Source organism: Pseudorca crassidens, chromosome 4, assembly GCF_039906515.1.
Source record: "Pseudorca crassidens isolate mPseCra1 chromosome 4, mPseCra1.hap1, whole genome shotgun sequence".
Lineage (NCBI taxonomy): Eukaryota > Metazoa > Chordata > Mammalia > Artiodactyla > Delphinidae > Pseudorca > Pseudorca crassidens.
The window spans coordinates 75,969,668-75,990,481 of record NC_090299.1 but is presented as its reverse complement, the minus strand read 5'-3'; the positions used below and the strand labels follow the sequence as shown (position 1 = coordinate 75,990,481).

At 40.9% G+C, this 20,814-nt stretch overlaps 1 protein-coding gene across 7 annotated transcripts in view; it reads right to left on the bottom strand.

The window, feature by feature from the left end:
• The window catches only part of LOC137223746 (RE1-silencing transcription factor-like), a 190,578-nt gene that overhangs the window by 141,972 nt on the left and 27,792 nt on the right, over positions 1-20,814 (bottom strand). Inside the window, exons 7-8 of one of the 7 annotated variants that reach the window (XR_010943034.1) lie at positions 15,866-20,570; positions 10,236-13,733 (exon numbers count right to left, since the gene is read on the bottom strand). The exons of 5 other annotated variants lie outside the window; for them this stretch is intronic. The gene's annotated coding sequence lies outside the window, so the exon portion shown is untranslated. Of the gene's footprint in view, positions 1-10,235; positions 13,734-15,865; positions 20,571-20,814 lie in introns of those variants that run through there. One more of the 7 variants, XR_010943035.1, reaches the window with a different exon arrangement.

The following is a 20,814-nucleotide window of genomic DNA, read 5'->3' as shown; positions in this document are numbered from 1 at the left end:
ATGTTGCACATATATGTGTGTGTGTATATATATATATATATCCTTTTTTATTTGTGCAAGCACTCTGTAGGATAAATTCAAAAGACTGGAATCACTTAGAAGATAAAAAAATTTAAAATATTGAAAGAAACTGCAAAATTTCTTTCTGAAAAGGTTGTGCCTAATTACATACTCCCTGTGGTGAACTAGTGCCTAGTCTTTTCATTTTGTGCAATGGAAGCAGTGCTGCCCAAATATGCTCACTCAGAGTTGTACTGAAAACTCAGATTTATATCCATACTTTGTAGAAGAAGTCTCTTTTTTTACCCTCTTAAAAAGGTTCTCATTATAAAAGTGGTATGTAATCATTAGAGTCATCCAAAGTAAGTGGAGAAAAGAATAGCCCACCAGTCCATGAAGAGTTCTGAAATAGAAGATCCCAGAGGACAGAGTTCTCGCCAGTCCTGCTCATCATGGTTTCTTCAGTGCCTGGGACAATGCCTAGCATAGTGCATATTTGTTGATTAAAGGAAGAAAAAAATAGCCCAGGAGGCTTCACAAAATAATAACAAAACCACTAACCTCCCTGAATTCCTTCCTTCCCCCGCAAACTGGCAAACAAATACACAACCCACACACCACAAAGGAAACAAGGTTCTGACTCTCGGCCAACAGTGAACTGCAATTTTTTCCTTCATTACTCTGAAAAAGCGAATGAGACTGAATGTCCAGATGATCTTGAACAAACTCTTGGAGCATATCTCAAACTTGGTTTAGGTCTTTTGTTAAGTATCCAGTTTATATCTGATTATTCCCTCAATTATGCCATGAACATTTGTGGATATCTATTATGTACTGAGCACTGGGTCTACAGTGAGGAATGAAACATAGCCCTGTTCATGCAGAGCCTATAGGATCATACTCTTAAGTTTCTCTGAAAAGCAAACAACTCTCACTTCTGGAAACTAAAAACCTGATGTCTGCTATAGACTATAAATTCCATGAGGCTAGAACACTTACCTGTCATCTTCTCTACTATATTCCTAGCTTGACGTACAGCAGGTGTTTAATATCTATTTGTGGGCTGGCTAGCTTAAGTCAGTTCTGTTGGCTTCTGTATTCTATGGCCAGATTTAGGAAGGTAAGAGTATTCTGAACAGCAGGAGAGTCTGAAATTCAGGCGGTAAAGCAGGTTGCAACAGTCAGAAAGAAATCACTCTCATTCAACCTCCAGGGACAGCCACTTCCTCACCAGGTGCGGGACGTGGCTCACCTGGCCATGAGTCTTGACATTAAGTAATCTACATCCTAGTTTATTGGAATATTTGATCAACAGTATTTATTTTTAAGAAAGCACTATTTATTTATCTTTTTTTTAAGGTATAAAGTTATTTTGATACACTGGGTTTTGTTTTGTTTTTCTTGGCTAAACCAAACACTTTTTCTGTCTGTGAAGCCCAAGTATGAAATACATATTCCTAGAGTTTGAACTAGTACAGACTGAAGTATAACTGGACCAATGTCCTTTACAGATGTGTAAACTGAGGAGCAACTGGGTTGAGAGTTGCCCAAAATGGCATTGTCTCTCTGGATCTGATCAGTAGACATCAAGTTGGTAATTACCGCTAATCACTGGTTCGGCATTAGCTTTCAGTTTTGTAATTTCCTCTTCTCCCTTTAGAAATTGGCAAGGATGGCAGAAAGCTGGAGTAGATAGATGAGAGGTAAAACTAACAAATTTCCTTGGAGCATGAGGAATTCTTTCCAATAGTCTCTATCACAGTGAAGGTGTTCAACTGAGATGGTAAGAGAAACCACAGGCCAGGAGGATTAGAGCTGTGAACCTGACACAGGTACTTGTGGCCTTGGTTGGCTTTCTGCATCCTCAGCTCTGATGAACTGCAGCTTGAGAAACGTGGGCCCCATCTTTTGCTCTGCCTTCACATGCCCTAGAGTAGAGCACCCTATGTTACTACTTTTATAAAAAGCTGGTGAAGTAGATCTCTCTGGACCCTTCAGATCATCTCCATAGATGAGTCTAAAATGCAAATCCCACTAAAATATATGGGATAAATATTTTCCACCATGAATTAGATTTGAATATTACATATTTCAAAGAATAAAAGTAGATTTAAAACGTAGAGCACCAAAAATAGGGCACCGATTAATCATGTTAACATATAGAAATGTATAATAACAGTGATCAGAGGCCTCGAGGTATTATACTTATTTAATATTCAGCAGACTTTTTTGTGAAATTAAGTTTATACAGTATTAATTTGTATGTATGCATAGTAATGGCCATTTGCAATCACCAATAACTGGATCATTTAAATGACCAAAGTACATAATTCCCCATAATTCTGTAAAGGCTGTCTTTACATAAGGAAGTTCTGTTTTTTTCTGTGTTGAAAGTGGTAATATGTTAATATACATTTTTTTAAAGTGATACACAAGAAGTAGGTGGACTGTGGAATTTCTTCCTATAGAAAAAAGTTAAAGTGATCTGTGGATCAAAAAGATTGAGAACTCTTGTTACAGGGCTCCTTTCCCCTGTTGCTCCCCAAACCCCCAATCGGGATTGGTCCTGACCCACACTGAAATATTCTCTTAGTCACAGGGTCTCAAAGGAAAATAAAAGATCAGATAAAGAAGCTAAAGATATGTTTAACTTCCTCCCAGCTCATTCCTGTTCTTGTCCACAGACTGTCTCTGACACCATCCCCCATATTTATATTATATTGTATACACAACTAGATGACACAGACAAGATATAGAAGGAAAGTAATTTAGAGACACAAACGACTCATTCTTATCTCCTCCTATAATGCCCAGATCCAAGCCTTTGTTTCTACATTCTCCATAGTTGGGGGAAGCAACATATCTACATGACATTTAGAAATATGACCAATCACATCTGAAAGCACATCTGAAATCACATCTGAAGCATTTGCCAATGACTGGATCATTTACACTGCTAAATTACCATAACTCTCACAGGCTATCTTTAGAGCAAGGAGTTTCATTCTTCTGTCTTGAAATTGAGATAATATTCAATTTAATGTGTCTAATAATTGCATTCACTATAGTAATCTTAATCCATAGAACTGAAATTACAGGCAAAGTTTATGAAGTTCTATGATCTAAAATGCCACCCTTTACATTTTAAATTTTGTGAAAAAAAAGGCAACTGTTTCTTAGTACTCTAGCATATTCAAAAGTTGATTTTCTTATTGTAGAGATCATGTTTATACATTTATGATAAAATTAGATTCCATAGTTCTGTGGCTTTTTTTTCTGTCTCCAAGTAAAATCAGGTTTCCTTATATGGAGAAATAAAAAAATTAAGGAGGAAATACATCAAAAATTAACAAAATTAAATAATTTTACACAAATTTTTCTTCAAGGAGTATATACTACTTTTATAATTATGATAAAATATGCCTTTTAAAAATTCGTTTTCTTAAAAGAAAGAAGAAATATTACATATTAAAAAGCCATGAGATGAAAGGAAATTTTATTTGAACCAACAAATCTAAGGGCCAGAAAGAGCCCACCAATAATCTTTTACAGACTTTTGCCAAGTGTTCTCCCCGTCACGGAATAATTCCTGGCCAGTGCTGAGCCACAAGGGGGCAGCGGCTCCCTGGGAACTGGCACTTGCCAGCAAATCATGCAGCTCAGCCTGAAACCAGCTCAGTCATGTGTCTCTAGTGCATGGCCACTGGCCTGGGAGAGTCACATTTCACTTGCAAACTGCTTTTAAAGACTCCTGCTTTGATTCTTTGAAGACACTGTTTCTATGAATAACACCGAATGAATGGTCCAGTTGGAGCTCATGCGGGGTCAAGGACCTAGGTGAAATGCTGACAAACAGTTTTACCCTCTGGAGTAGGGGTCAGGCAAATGCTCTCAGATTGTGGCTGGAAAGGGTGGAATTTGAAAAGCTGCCAGAGGAGGATGGTGCAAGCTTAGGTGACCTGAGCAAAAAGCTCTGACCCGACAGGCCTAAGAGAAGACTGTTCTTCCATGGTGGGCAGGTTTATGAAGAAGCTTCCAACCTTTCTTCTCTAGGTTTTCTGCCTCCTGTCCCTCTCTGGTTCAACGTCTTTCATGCTGACAAAAACTTCTGCCCTAGTAACCATATCCATTAATTCAGAAAATCCATAATATCCAATATTAGCTTGGCTATTTACAGTTTCCAAAGTCTTTCCTACTTTATAAACCACTTTCATGTATGTTTATCACCCACTATTTGAAATGCTTTGACTTTTGACCCTGACTTAAATTAACTTTTTTTTTTTTTTTTGCGGTACGTGGGCCTCTCACTGTTGTGGCCTCTCCCGTTGCGGAGCACAGGCTCCGGATGCGCAGGCTCAGCAGCCACGGCTCACGGGCCCAGCCACTCCGCAGCATGTGGGATCTTCCTGGACCAGGGCACGAACCCATGTCCCCTGCATCGGCAGGCGGACTCTCAACCACTGCACCACCAGGGAAGCCCAAATTAACTTTTTTTTTAACTGGAAATAGAGTCCATATACTGACCAAATATAAAAAAACCAGTGGAAGGTTGGGGACCAAGTGCTAAGGACATTGAATTGGCCTGGCAACACAGACCAAGCTGCAGGGTAAACAGTGTGATGTGGGCAGAATGGAAGTGTTAGATTCTGGGGTATGGAGCTCAGGAACGCATTCCTTTCTGAAAAGGAAGGGCAAGGTGGCACTGTAGAAACATTTGCCACTCAAAGACTTTCACAGGCATCCATGCACGTGAAATTGACAATGAATAGTTGTGAGACAGATGACTCTAACTTGCAATGTCATATGTTAGTCTTTGGAGGAGTGAAGAAATCCTTTGTTTGCCATAAGGTTGATTTATTAGGAAAATAAATCATAAGTTGCAACATCTAGGCCATGGAGAAGAATATCACAAAAGAAGCATGTGTTACATAGTTTTTAGGGCTGTGTTGTTTTACATACTTAATATACATATAATTGGAATTTTTTGACCTTCGAGAAGGTATCATTCATCTCTGCCTTGGCAGAGATGACGGGAAGACTGGGATCTCCATCTGTTGGTACATGACCTCTCCCTCCACGTGGTCTCTTCAGTAGGGTAGCCTGACTTATGTGGTGACTCAGGGCTTCCAAAAGTTCAAACATAGAAGATTCCAGGCCTTCTTTAGCCTTAGCTGCAACTTTCTGCGAATCTATTTAAAATTCTATCAAGTGGGTTACATATTAGAGTTTCAAGCTGTGATCAGCAGTATGGAAGACAGATCCATGGCAGAGCTAGGAGTAGGAAGAAAGTTTTTTGTTTTTCGGTACGCGGGCCTCTCACAGTTGTGGCCTCTCCCATTGTGGAGCATGGGCTCCAGACGCGCAGGCCCAGCGGCCATGGCTCACGGGCCCAGCCGCTCCACGGCATGTGGGATCTTCCCGGACCGGGGCACAAACCTGTGTCCCCTGCATCGGCAGGCGAACTCTCAACCACTGTGCCACCAGGGAAGCCCGTAAGAAATTTTTTTTATACACAGTATCACTTATCAGCTAGCCTATCTCATATGACTTATTTTTAAAAATGAAATTGAAATGCAATCTATACATGCAAAATCTAGTGTAGAGCTTGAATTTACACACATACACGCGTGCACTCACACACACGCGTGCACACACACACACACCCATCTTCTCTACCACCTGAAGGTATTCATCATTCTAACTGCTATCACTTAGATTTTGTTGACTGGTTCATTTTTATTTATATTCATCAGCACTTTCAGTGCTAGCTTGGGAAAGAAAAAGAAAACAACCCTATTAATATTGCTGCTTGTGAGAACTCTCAAAGCAAGAAAGAAATCAACCTAAGCAGTGGCACTCTTTCTAAAAGGAATCAGGTCTTCTTGCTACAGAAGACCTGCTTTCAGTGAGGCTGAGTGAACAGTGAAGCAGCTCTGATGGCCCAAGCCCTGCGCACCAGGCTTTCACATGCAGTATTTGATTCCACTGCTTTCCATTGCTGGCTGGTGACCACTATGTCTATGCCACATTAAATTTACCACTCAGCTTTTTTTTTTTTTAATGCACCAGTGTAAAAGGCTGATTGTACAGCTTCCTCTCACTGTGTCACTGTAGGATAAGTCCAGAATTAGGATGGGCTCCAGTAACAGTGTTGATCAGCTTCTCAATGACGTCCTCAAGAACTCAGGCTCTTTCCACTCCTCCACTCCATTGTCCTTAGCTTCACCTAAGGACAATGTTCTTTAAACTTCCTGCAGCTCACTCATTCACAGGTGCACCTGACTGTGCACAGGATCTATAGCCAGGAAATGCCAGGCAGGGCTGCTTTATTCTCTAAGGGGAAAGGTAACTGCCAGAGTCAAGGGTCCTGAGGCCAGGACTGTGCCCCACCTTTGCTGGGTGATAGGCACCTACGACTGACATCAGTCAGGGTCCTGCCACAGACAGATGCCACACCAACAGAGGTCAATGGAGGAAGAGGGTTTAATATAAGGCTATTTACAAGGTGTGGGTAGGGTTAAGGAAACAAATGAGGAATGCTGAGACCCCTCAGGGCTAGAACACCCCCTACCCCAGGTCTAAAGAGACAGGTGGAGGGAGTAGTTACAAAGCTCAGAGACAACAACTGAGAAGAGGCACTGAACAGCTGGGTCCTTCAGTGGAGGAATGCAGCCAATCTGAAGCCCAGCTGGAAGGGAGCCAGGGCACTAAATACCCCAACCCTTCTCTTCTCCCTCCTCTATCTTCTGCTGTTGCCTCCCATTTTCCTAACCCAACTCAAAGAGAGAGCACCAGGGATCCTTGTTGAGAAAGTGGATCTGGTGGGAAAAAATGGAAAATACCCAGCACACAACCCTTTCATTCATCATTGCACAACTGGTGTCTGCCCAAGGAGGGGACTTTCTACCCACTGGGCGAAAGGAAACAAAGAAAAAATTAAGTACCAGTGGTACCTCTTGAGAATGCCAACCCAGGCTCCCACATACGGTCAAAGTGGATTTAACCTATTTTCTTTTCTGCCTCTGAACCCCCCTGGGTCCCAGCACTGTTCATCACATAGTAGTCGTGCATGCAGGTTTCACAAAACAATTCTATTCTATTTCTGGGGGTTACTAGGGTGCCACTGATCATCATCACCGTTGCCCAGCCCATATGTCTAATTGTGAGGGCCATTTTAGATTTCAGCTGAAAGTCTATCTCGGGGAAGCTTTCAAGTTAACCCAGGCAACACTGATAAAGATCTTAAGAAAAGGTGGTGAACACTCCCACCCAGTCACTGAATACACAAGCCATGATTAAGGTGTTTACCTATAGTGCAGACAAAAGAAATGGCGTCACTTTGAGCAAAGTGGTGAATAAGGGCATATGAGGCCTGTTACCTACAAATTTCTCTCCATCCCTGCATCATGAAGAAGTGGACTTACCCCCCCTTGAAGCAATTGCTGGTGCTTGAAATCTCAGACTGGAAAAGATCCTGTCCTCAGAAATGCAAAGATCCTGTCTTCATGTAAAATTTTAATAATTTGTTCATCATGAATTTTTTGCATTAATTCTGATTTGTTAGATTAGTAACGTATTATTCATCTTGATTGCTGAGTTTTTTGGCCACCACTTACTTGCCTCACTCTAATCCTGGCCCTGCAAGGGCCTTGCTTTATGAAACTTTCTGGTGAAGTTTCTTTGGAGAGCTCACCTATTGCATTGTGACTAGGAATTGGTTTAGAAATTTTTCATATAACTTTTCAGGAATATAGCTAGTTTATAACAGAAGTTACAATTCTTTTTTTTTTTTTTTCTTGGTGTTTTGGAGCCCGTAGGTGCAACCAAATACCTCCAGTACCACAGGGTGGGTCTCCAACTCCAGGGCTATCACTGCTTCTCCCCCAGCTCTAAAACTTTGCCCAAGCCAATGGGCATTCTTTATACTGAACAGAACTTTGTTTAACCCTGGGTGGGAATTAAAGTTATGTAAAAACAAACAACATTTTAAAGTCTCCCTATTTTACTTTCATCCTGGCCTTTGGTTATTCAAAGTGCCTTTTTAACAAACTCTGACAGAAATTGATACTGCAGTAAGCTAAAGCCGAAAACAAACAACCATATAGGAGAAAAAAAAAGAGCACCTAGGTTCAGCCAGAGCAGAATGAACAGACTCCCAGGAAGTAAAACCCAGTTCTTTGCACTAAACTCACCCACCTCCACATCTTATCACTGAAAGTCAAATCCTGGCAGTTAGCCCTTGAACCCCCATCCCAAGCTTTCCACTGCAACAGTCTTTCCTAATTCAGTGCTAAACCCAAGGCTCCAGAGATGCCAGATTTCATCCTGTGTCCCTCCCCCTTGACAGCCTGAGCAGGGGCTTCACACTAACAGGGCAGAACAGAAGGTTGGGTGCCAGGACACTCCCCAGCTACTTGAGTATTTGTGGGAGATGCACTGGATTCTCTCAAGCAACAGATCAGTAGGCAGGCCAGCGGGAAAAAGACAATAACATAATTTGTACTTGTACTTTCTTAAAAGAAAAACAAAAGGGACTTCCCTGGTGGCACAGTGGATAAGACTCTGCACTACCAATGCAGGGGACCAAGGTTCGATCCCTGGTCAGGAAACTAGATCCCACATGCATGCCGCAAGTAAGAGTTCGCATGCCACAACCAAGGAGCCCGCCAGCCACAACTAAGGAGCCCGCCTGCCTCAACTAAGGAGGCTGCCTGCTTCAACTAAGAAGCCCACATGCTTCAATTAAGGAGCCGGTGAGCCACAACTAAGGAGGCTGCAAGCCACAACTAAGGAGCCCGCAAGCTGCAAGGAGACCCAGTGCAACCAAATAAATAAGATGTTTAACAATGTCAAGCCCATCCAGCCCTACCAGCATACCCTAGCTGCCCGTAGCTCTCAGACTGTTTGATACGCTGGTGCTGCCTGCAAGGTCTGGGTATGGAGGACCCCACTGCACTATGTCTGAGTATTTTCCCACTGCATAAGCCCACAGACTGCCAGCATTTTGCCTCTGGCCTGGTGTACACCCTGGATCTTTGGCCATTTCCATCCTACATCTCCCAGAGTCCAAGCTGGTTTGAGATGGCACAGGGGTGACCTTTGAAACTGGCCCAGGCTGGGCCTGGAACACACCATCCAGACCCAGAATCAGCCTGAAGGACCAAGCTGCCTGGGGTTGGGCAGTGAAGCCTTGACAAGCACCAAGCTGGCTATTCTCCCAGAGGCAGAGCACACTGCAGCCCTAGAGGCCAGGAGTTGAGTCCCTTGGAACAGGCTGACCTGTCGGATTAACAGCTGCAAACTAGGGGGTGCAGGGAGCCTCTTCTGGACCTCCTCCAAGCCAGCCACAGGTTTTGTGTACTGGTCTTGTTACAAACTGTTCAAATAGTAAAGTCTTGGGGTGTTCTTGCCTCTCCTGCTAATGCAGGATCCCAGCCCCCTGCAAAGTTCTCCCCACTCCTCATTTTAAATAATTCTGGATGCCCACAGGGACCTTCTCTTGGGTCCTTAGGATTAAATCAGCTGAGTTACAATGTTATGTCCCTGGACTCTGCTGCCAGCATCCTGCACTGTCCCCCTGCACTACTGAGGTGCAGGGCAAAGCAGGGGGAGAGCACCTCATTCCCCATTTTAAATTTTACTGTTATTAGGGTATTTAAGAGTCACGTAGTAAGCCAAAAAATAGCCCCCAAAAGATATCCACGTCAAATCCCTGGAATCTGTTAAGGTCTTTGCCAATGTGATTAAATTACCAATCTTGAGAGGAGGTGCTTATCCTAGTGGGCCCTAAATGCAACCATCTGTATCCTTATAAGATAAATACACAGAGAAGAACCAGACATACAGAGGAGAAGGTAACATGAAGAGAGATTTGGAATGATGAGGCCACAAGCCCAGAAATGCTAAGGCACATCAGAAGATGGAAGAGGCTGGAATGGATTGTTCCCTAGGGCCTCCAGTGAGAGTACAGTCCTGCTGACATCTTGATTTCTGATTTCTGGACTCCAGAATTGTGCCACAATAAATTTCTGTCGTGTTCATCTACCCAGTAATGGTAATTTTTTACAGCAGCCTCAGGAAATGAATACAAATAGTGTTGCTTATATTCTCTCACTGTCTGACAGAGGTTTTTGTTTTAATTGAGTGAGTGTTCTTTAACTGAAAGCTCTTTTAGTTGTTGCTCCCAGCACTCAGACATGAATATATGGGGATCCTGGGATGAGACACCAAGCTGATTAAAAATTCCTACATGGAAAAATACCTTTAATACACTAAAAGACCCTAGAAAAATACTTAAAACAATTGTGACAGACAAAATGCTAATTTTCTTCACATAAGAATTCTTACAAAACGATAAGAAAAATACCAACAGAAAAAGAAACAAAATGGATGAAGGCTATGATTAGGCAGTTCACAGAAAAAGCTTTTAAACATGGGAAGACATGCTCAAATTCATCCATCATTAAAGAAGTGCAAATAAAACCAAAGTATCACTTTTTCACCCATCACGTTGGCTAAGAGTTGTACTGCTTGATTTTTTTTACTGCATCTATATTTCTCTGTCAATAAAATACTTTAAGCAAACCTACATGTTAAAAATAACATATAACAATAGATTCTGAAACCAGAAACCTGGTTTCAAATCAAGACAAATTTTCTCATTTATTCAAAATTTACCTAAAATCTTGCTTTATTTCAACCCTTCTGAGATCCTTAGGTAAATAAACTCTTCCTGCTATAAGAAGTCCATGAGTATTACACAGAATATGCTTTAAGAGAAGCAAAGCGCCCCCTCCATCATCTTTCTCCTCTTCCCTGTGCTGCCATCAAGAAGAAAGTTGGCATGGATTGTTCAGATTCTAGGACTCTTATTGGGTCAAGTTTACTAGCAATTAATGTACGTTAAAATGTCACTCATTTTGGGTGTGGGAAGACTGAAACTCTTTCAGCATTCTCTTCTCTCCATGCTGAAGAACTGGAAGGTGCCAGGGCCCATTCCTAGCTGTGTGTGTTTGTGTGCGCGCGAGCCCCAGGTTGCAAAATAGTGAATGGACATAGGGTCTGCTTCTCCCAACACTACCCAAGGCCAGCCCAGCCATCCTTTGTCTCTCCTCTTCCTTCAATCACTGACAGGCCAGAGTCTGTTCTCCTTCCTGCTTCCCTTTTGCACAGACACACACAGTGCTCACCACCCCAGCAGTAGTCTAAGCCAGCTCAGCACTGGCAGTGACAACAAGTACCTTCTATCTTGCTGCCTGTGTGCTTGCTTCTTTCTGAACACACTCTGTGTCTTGCTGGATGTGTCAGATTGGCTTTTTGCCTGAAGGTTCTTAGTCCTAACCAGACTGGCCAAAAAGGACTGATGCACGCATTTCAGTTCAAATCACCCAAGTTCTTCTTACTGAGTTCCAGGTCCAAGCCCAGTCAGCAACAAAGGCACACCAGCTACTCCTGGGAGTAAAGCGTCAATGCAACTTTCAGACCCTACTTGCTAAATGGGGAGGGGATTTGCTTAGACGTGGCTAAATGCTCAAGAGCAGCTGGCCTGCAGCTGAGGGGACTGAGGAACATAGAAGTGGACTTGGATTTGATTTAACCCACTGCCAGGGCATAGCAGGGGCTCAATAAATGTGGACTGAGGTGATGACTGAAGTTGGAAAGACAAAAGAAACACATAGTGAATACTGTTTTCACAATACAAGAACATGTCATCAAATACTACATTATGAGACGCAGCCCAATTTATTAGGAGATTGTACTAATTAGGATAGAGACTATGCTACTGCAACAAAAACATCCACAGATCTGACTGGAAGAGGATAGAAGTTTATTTCTCTCTGGTATAACAACAACCATTTAGTCTAGGCTACCGAAACAGCGCTACTCTGTGAGGTCATTCAGAATCAGTGCTTCTTCCACCACTGCTTAGGGCTATAGTTCCCAAGTTGTCCCAAAGTGCCTCAGTGAGCTCACAAGAGCACCATGGGATGTGTCAAATTTTTGAGAAAAACACAGTAATCCTCAACATCTGATATATACCACATAAACTACTAATTTGAGGTAGTTCAGTTTCAACATGAGATAGCACTACTTTTTGATGACATGAGATATTTCTGAATCTAGGTTTTTGGTGGTTGCTGTGATAAAAAGCAAGTCCTCTAAGAAAATCAATGTGGAACAGGGAATGGGGTAGTGGTGTCCAATCTGATTCCAAGGTTTGAGGAGTTGTGCAGTGCCCCATAGGTATATACATTCCATCACCAAGTGACTGCAGTTGTTTAAAGTAAAATATTTTTCTTTCAGTTTATGCATATTACTTGTTACAAATGTCTACTAAATGTTGGGAGACAATTCTCCATGGATCTCTCATGGTTTTGCACATGTTGTAAGCAGAGGCAATGACTGCCTTTGATCCAGGCTATCTTTTCAAGGATGCTTGTACAGGTGGCCCTCGAACAACATGGGGGTTAGGGGTGCCAACACCAGTGCAGTCAAACATCCATATATAATTTTTGACTCCCCCGCACCTTAACAACCAATAGCCTACTGCTGACCACCTTACCGATAATATAGTCAATTAACACATATTTTATGTTACTTGTATCAATATTATATGCTACACATACACTATTATACAATAGTACTACTATATGATAATAGTACCGTTATACAAAATACATGATACTATATATAATATTATTGTACTCTTACAATAAACTAGAGACTATATCAATACAAGTTAATGTCATCTGTTTATGAGATTATGTCAGTACCTAACATCCATATTATTGTATATGATATGAAACACTGTAGATACTATGTGAATTACTAACTCTAGACATCACAAATGAAAAGATAATGTGTAAAAACAAATTCATATTTATATACAGATATATTTATATATATATATAATATAATAATACAGAAGCAGCAATATGATTACTTCATGGTAAGCTTAGTGTAATTGATACAATTGCTTCACAGTAGCTTAGCTTATACAGTGAATGAATCCTTATAAAAATGTTATGGCATACAGTCATATTCATAATACAGTGTTGGAAACACTTACATTTTTAAAAATCCACTTACCTATGGTGACATCGTGATACGCAGTTTCTCCAATTAGAAGGGAAGACAGAGGCATACTGTATGGTAATGTATATAACTTTGAAAGCAAAGTTATAGAACAGTAGGAAAACTAATACATTATTAATTTTATATTAAGTATCACCTTATTCCTATATAAGGTAGGCTAGCCACTTCAATACAAGTCTTGAATATGATGTTCTACATGATGATATTTAGGCAATGATGATGATGGTGGTGATGACACAATGTCTCATGGTTCTTGCAGTAGTTATTAGATTTTCATAGAAAGACACACACATACATAACAAATAAGTTTATTAACTGTAGCACATGATGACTGCCTACTATTCATTAAGTAGAAGTGGATCATCACAAAGGTCTTCATCCTAGTAGTCTTTTTGCTTTATTTTATTTTTTTTGCGGTACATGGGCCTCTCACTGCTGTGGTCTCTCCCGTTGCGGAGCACAGGCTCCGGACACGCAGGCTCAGCAGGCATGGCTCACGGGCCCAGCCGCTCCGCAGCATGTGGGATCTTCCCAGACCGGGGTACGAACCCACGTCCCCTGCATCGGCAGGCCGGACTCTCAACCACTGCGCCACCAGGGAAGCCCCATCCTAGTAGTCTTGATTCACATTGAGTAGGCTGAGGAGGAAGAGAAAGAGGAAGGGTTGGTCTTGCTGTCTCAGGTGTGGAAGAGGTGGAGGAGGTTGGAGGGGAGGCAGGAGAGGTACACACACAGGGTGTAACTTGACAAAAATACATCCTAATTTCTTTTTTTTTAATGTAGTATAGAGGAGCTATTTATTTATTTATTTTATTTATTTATTTTTGGCTGCGTTGGGTCTTCGTTGCTGTGCGCAGGCTTTCTCTAGTTGCGGCGAGCAGGAGCTACTCCGTTGCGGTGCATGGGCTTCTCACTGTAGTGGCTTCTCTTGTTGCGGAGCACGAGATCCAGGTGCATGGGCTTCAGTAGTTGTGGCACGTGGGCTTAGTAGTTGTGGCTTGCAGGCTCTAGAGCACAGGCTCAGTAGTTGTGGCACACAGGCTTAGTTGCTCCGCGGCATGTGGGATCTTCCCAGACCAGGGCTGAAACCCGTGTCCCCTGCATTGGCAGGCGGATTCTTAACCACTGTGCCACCAGGGAAGTCCTTACATCCTCATTTCTATCTGACTTTTTTGCTTTTATATTTTTCTAAAAATGTTTCTATAAAGTATTAATCCTTCGGCCACTGTGTGCTTTAGTTTCAGCACCAGTATCATAGAATGGTCCATGTTGTAAAAGAAGTCAAAAGCAGTTTTTAATTATCAGAACCCTTCTGCCAGAGTGTCTAATGTCAATCTGTTTTCTGGCACTACTTCTCCCATGTCTTTTTCCTCATTGTCTGGCACTGGTTCAGAAGCACTCCTGTCCAAGTCATCTCTTGTTAAATCCTCTGGTATGGTGTCTATTAGCTCTTTTTTTTTTTTTTAAGATTTATTTATTATTTATTTATTTTATTTATTTTTGGCCTCACTGGGTCTTAGTTGTGGCATGCCGGCTCTTTATTGCGGCGCGTGGGCTCTTTGTTGTGGTGTGTGGGCTTCTCTCTAGTTGTGGTGTGCGGGTTTTCTCTTCTCTAGTTGTGGCGCACAGGCTCCAGGGAACGTGGGCTCTGTAGTTGTGTCGCGGGGGTTCCAGAGTGCGTGGGCTCTGTAGTTCGTGGCACGCGGGCTCTAGCTGAGGCACGTGACCTCATTAGTTGTGGCACGCGGGCTTAGTTGCCCCGCTGCATGTGGGATCTTAGTTCCCTGACCAGGGATTGAACCCTGCATTGTAAGGCGGATTCTTTACCACTGGACCACCAGGGAAGTCCTGTCTATTAGCTCTTGAATTTCTCTAAGATCCCTATCTTGAAACCCTTCACAGCCAACCTTTTTTGCCATATCTGCAATCTCTTTCATGATTTCCTTGATTGGTTCTGTCCTAAATCCTGTGAAGTCGCGCACATCTGGACAGTTTTCTCCAGCAGGAATTTATTGTTTGGGGCTTGATGGTCTTCACAGCTTTTCCTATAATAACACAGCATCTTCAGTGGTATAATCCTTCCAGACTTCCATGATCTTTCTCTACCATAGCACTGACAATTTTTTCCATGGAGTACCATGTGTAATGAGCCGTCAAGGTCCCTAAGATCCCCTGATCTACAGAATGAATTAGATGTGTTTGGAGGCAAGAAGACCACTTCAGTGCCTTCAGTGTTGAACTCATGGGGTTCTGGGTGGCCAGGGAAGTACTGTCCAAATCAAATAAATTTTAAAAGGCAGGCCTTTACTGGCAATGTAATTCCTGACTTCAAGGACAAAGCATGGACGGAACCAATCTAGAAAAAGGGTTCTCAATGTCCAGGCTTCCTTGCTGTAGTACAACCAAAAGACTGGCATCTGCTGTTTATCTTTCCCCTCAAGGCTCGGGGGTTAGCAGCTTTATAGACAAGGGCAGTCCTGATCCTAAACCCCGCTGCATTTGTGCGAAACAGGAGAGTTAGCCTATCCCTTTCTGTCTTAAATCCTAGTATTCGCTTCCCTTCCTTACTAGTAAATGTCCTTGGTGGCATTTTTTTTTTCCAGAATAGGGCACTCTTTTCTACATTAAAAACCTGTTCAGCCTGCTATTGTTTCTCCTCAATGATTTTTTTAATTGTGCCTAGGAACTGGTCTGCTCTCTCTTGGTCATCCTCCTGTTATCTTGACATTTTTTTTAAAGCCAAAACTCTTTCTAAAATTATCAAACCAACCTTTGCTGGCATTAAATTCTCCAGCTTTAGATCCTTCACCTTCCTTTTGCTTGAAGTCATCATATAATGACTGCTTTTTCTCAAATCATATTAGTAGGTATGCCTTTCTTATAGCAATCCTATACCTACAAAAAAGCTACATTTTCAATATAAAATAAAAAGTTATTTCACAAAAAGTACATTTTCACGTATACTGGCATAGGTGTAGTGATGCTTTCACGTATTTCCTTTTCTTTTCTTTTCTTTTTTTTTTTTTACAATGGTCTTTATGCTGGATTCATTTATCCTGAAATGTCTGGCAACCGCAGCTACAGATCTCAGTCTACAGTATACATCAAGCAATTCAGCTTTTTTTTGAAATGTCAAGACTTTTCTCTGCTTCCTGGGAGCACTTCCAGCAACACTAGTGGCACTTCTAATGAGTCCCATGGGGTTATTCAAGGTTTACAGTATTGCACTAAACACGAAGAAAAATATGCAAGAACTGTAAGACATCACTTTTTACTGTGATAAGCAGTTTAGTGGAAAGATGAAGTGCTCACGTGGAGACGATTAGTGTCACATGGGATTTTAAGTGGATACCCACAAAACTTGAGCTCACCACAATATTAAAAGGAGGTTAACTATTATAATAGTACAATATGCACTATAGTTAATTTTATGCAGTTTATGATTCAATACTGCATATTTATGCTTGTTTATATTTCTCTCAACTGCAAAAGGGCCATGTACTATCTATAAGTCTTTGCACAAGTTTTGATAAATTTTAACTCTTGTTAATAGATTTGTGTATATTTTATGGTAGAAAATGATCAAATAGACTAGTATCTATACATATTTTATACATTCATGACATATCTTTTTATTATTTTTTTCAATATTTCTAGGCTACATGGTTAGTCTGTGAATTTAGTCTGTGAATTTTTCAAATTGTTGCAAATCTCCAAATAATTTTCCAAAATGTTTACTGAAAATAATCCACATATAAGTGGAACTATGCAGTTCAAACCTGTGTTGTTTAAGGGTCAATTGTATCTGATAATTTCTTATTTTGCCTCTCTGATAATTATACATACTTCACTCTGTAACCTTTCAGTATCCAGTCCTATATCACTCTGCCTTGATCAGGCTTTCCCAGTTATAAGCCTGACTTCTCACAATTGCCTATCAGACAAATGGCTTCTAGCCTAGCTGTCTAATACAGCAGTAACCAGCCACATGTCACTACTGTGCACCTGAAATATGGCCATTCTGAAATGAGATATGTTGTTAGTATAAACTACACACTGGACTTCAAAGACAATATCTCACACACACAAAAATATAAAATTCTCATTAATAATTTTTACGTTGATAATATGTTGAAATAACATTTTGGATGTATCAGGTCAAATAAAAATATTATTAAAATTACTTTCATCTATTTCCTTTTTTTAAATATAAATTTATTTATTTATTTTTGGCTGCATTGGGTTTTCGTTGCTGCGTGCAGGCTTTCTCTAGTTGTGGTGCAAGGGCTTACCACTGCAGTGGCTTCTCTTGTTGCAGAGCACAGGCTCTAGGCACACGGGCTTCAACAGTTGTGTCACATGGGCTCTAGAGCGCAGGCTCAGTAGTTGTGGCTCATGGGCTTAGTTGCTCTGCGGCATGTGGGATCTTCCTGGGCCAGGGATTGAACCTGTGTCCCCTGCATTGGCAGGCGGATTCTTAACAACTGCACCACAAGGGAAGTCCCATCTATTTCCTTTTTACCTTAATATGGTGTCTAGAAAATTTTTAACTGCATATGTAATTCACATTATATTTCTACTGGATAGCACTAGAAAATATATTCCGTGAAAATATCAAAAATATTTTGGGAAAATATGCAATATAGGACATAATAATTATTAAAAGCATTTCAGGTTTTGAGGTGCCTATATATAAAGGTATAAGTCAAAAAGTAAATTAAGAATTTCCAGTGAATTATCTATATCTAATGTATAATCGTGGAAGTCAACTAAGAAGTGAATTGCCAGTTAGTTGGGAAATGGAAAAATAGATTGGTATTTCTCCACAAAAGTACTTTAAAAAAGTAAAATCACATCTGGACACTTTTATTTTTAAAAAGATCAGGTTTATTTAAGAAAGGAAAAGCTTTGGCTTATTACTCAGTTTAAAAACAACAGTAAATCATAAAAGGTTGATCAGAAACATCAAGTTCTCCCAAAGAGTCAGAAGTCAAGAAACAGAAAATGCCCCACATTCTTAGCCCACTTCCTGTCCTTAGAAAACAATCTAAGATGAAACACTGTTTGTGAGCAAAAACAGCATGAGTGACATTTTCAAATGCTTGCCTTCAATCCTTAGAGAATTCCTAATAGAATATAGAATATTATATTACAATATAGCTAATAGAATATAGCTCTATTGTCTTAACAGGAAGACATAAACTGAGCTGTGTCTCCTCAAAGGCCAAATAGTATCTTGTGTTCCAAACGAAACAGGGGTTCTTTAGTAGGTCTAGAGAGGACTACTGACAGGAAACCCTACCAGAAACAGGCAAAATGAGGACCTCTGGTTATCAGAAAATATGAAGTAAAAGAAAACTACTAGACTCCTGAAAAATACAATTTTCCCACTCATAAAATCCCAACAACACTCCCCAACAGAAGATTAAAGAGCCTAGTCCAAGGACACAGGATCCACTTATAGGTTCAACAAACACACACTCAGTGTCAGACACTGCATGTCAGGCACCATTCTCAGAGCTGAAAATACAAAGTCATATTAAGACATGTTCCCTGCCTCTGAAAACTGAATAGTGTAGTGAGTGAGGCAGGCATATAAATCAACAGTTACTATCTGGTATACACATTCTGTCAGAAGTTATTTAAGGAAAATATGCCATATATAGTCACAAGGATAGATCTAAATCAGGGGCTCAGCGAACAGCCTGCAGGCCAAATCTGCCCTCATCTGCCATCTGCTTTTGTAAATAAAGTTTTATTGGTTTACGTATTGTCTATGGCTGCTTTTCACTACACAACAGAGTTCAACACACAACAGGTAAGGTAAACAAAGACTAAAATATTTAATATCTGACCCTTCACAGAAAATGTTTGCCAACCTCTGGTCTAAATCAAATTGAGGGGTCAGGTAAGGTATCCTGAAGGAGATGAGAGTTAATATAAGTTTTGCAGAATAAGTGAGATTTACCTGAAAAAAGTAATAAGCACCCTTTTCCCTATTACCCATTTTTGAGGAGGCATGGGTGACAGGGCATTCCAAGTTGAGGGAATGGGCCCATGGAAAGGCAAAGAGGCCTAAAACAGCATAAAGAACTCAATTTTACCCTAGAGAACACAGAAAAGCTGAAGGCAGCTCTCAGCAGAAACACATGGCATTAACAATGAGTTCTCAATCATAAAAAACACAGCCAGTGTTGGTTCTTAGGCTTTCTCTTAGCCCTGCCTGCCCTCAGGTGAAGCATGCTGTTCCTGACTTCAAGGTAGGAATACACCCGAATCAAAACCCAGGGTCTGCCTGCTTTGGAGCAGCCAAACCTCGATTCTCTGCTTTGCTACGTAGACAGGAGGCCAGCTCTGGGTGAAGTGTGTTACAGTTTCTCTCCAAACCTACTTTCACCTAGACAGACCCCAAGGTGTATATCTGAGAGAATCAAAAGCCTGAGCCCTATCCCTCAATACAGTACACTAAAAGCAAAAGCCCTATTTTCAGGGAGTATTAGAACTCATACTCTATTTTAATGATTAAAAAAAATTCGTCCTAATCCCAGAGTCCTTCAACAGCCTCTAAACATAAGAAGATCTAATAGAGGTGTATCACATTTCATGAATGAATCTCTGGAATCAGACAAAGGAGAAATCAGAGATGCTCATTCCCTTTTTTAAAGTACTGTTGTCAGGGGCTTCCCTGGTGGCGCAGTGGTTGAGAGTCCTCCTGCCGATGCAGGGGACACGGGTTCGTGCCCGGGGCCGGGAAGATCCCACATGCCACAGAGCGGCTGGGCCCGTGAGCCATGGCCGCTAAGCCTGCCCGTCTGGAGCCTGTGCTCCGCAACGGGAGAGGCCACAGCAGTGAGAGGCCCGTGTACGGCAAAAAAAAAAAAAAAAGTACTGTTGTCAGCTTTACAAAAAGATTCTCAATGCATATAGATGTATATATCTAAGGCATTAAAGCAAGGAATACCTTATAATTAAATTTAGCTCAAAACATCAACGATAATTTTGACAATATACTTTACAATTCAAAGGAAACCAGTTCAAGAAAGATACCAATGCAAAGATAACTTTCACTAGTCTTATACCTCATTTGGAAATCTCACAGATCACATGGTCTTAGTTAATTAAAGACTCTTATTTCAGACACAGTGATGTCTACCTGATGCCACAATTTCCATAGAGTGTTCATAAGTTGTTCAGGATCTTTATGTATTCCAACCCAGCAGCCATTAACAAAAATATTGGTTGCACTAAAATGCAACACCAAAAGCATTCTGTACTTAGTAACCCTATAATAAGCTATAACTAAAGATTAACAATAGTTTTTTGCATCTATACACACTCAGCAACAGCTGCAGGAGAAATTTCTTCTAAACTTCCATACTCCATTCTTCTAAAAATACCAGAATTGAAGATGGTTGAGATCCAACTGAAATATAAGCCATCAGAGCTAAATTCTTCACAAGTCCTACAGCATGGCCCTTGGAATAAATAAAGTACGTATTACTCATACTGATTTAACATGCCTATCGAAATTCTTTTCCAAAAATATTTTTCCTTCAATTTGACCTCAGGATGTACTCTTACTTCCTAAGAACAAAATTATAAATAATATCTTAGTTCTAAACTACACTACACAATTAAATAAAAATTTGCTTCTAAAAATAATTATACCCTACATAATTACTGTCAGACTTTTTATCCTGAACATAAATTCTAATGCAT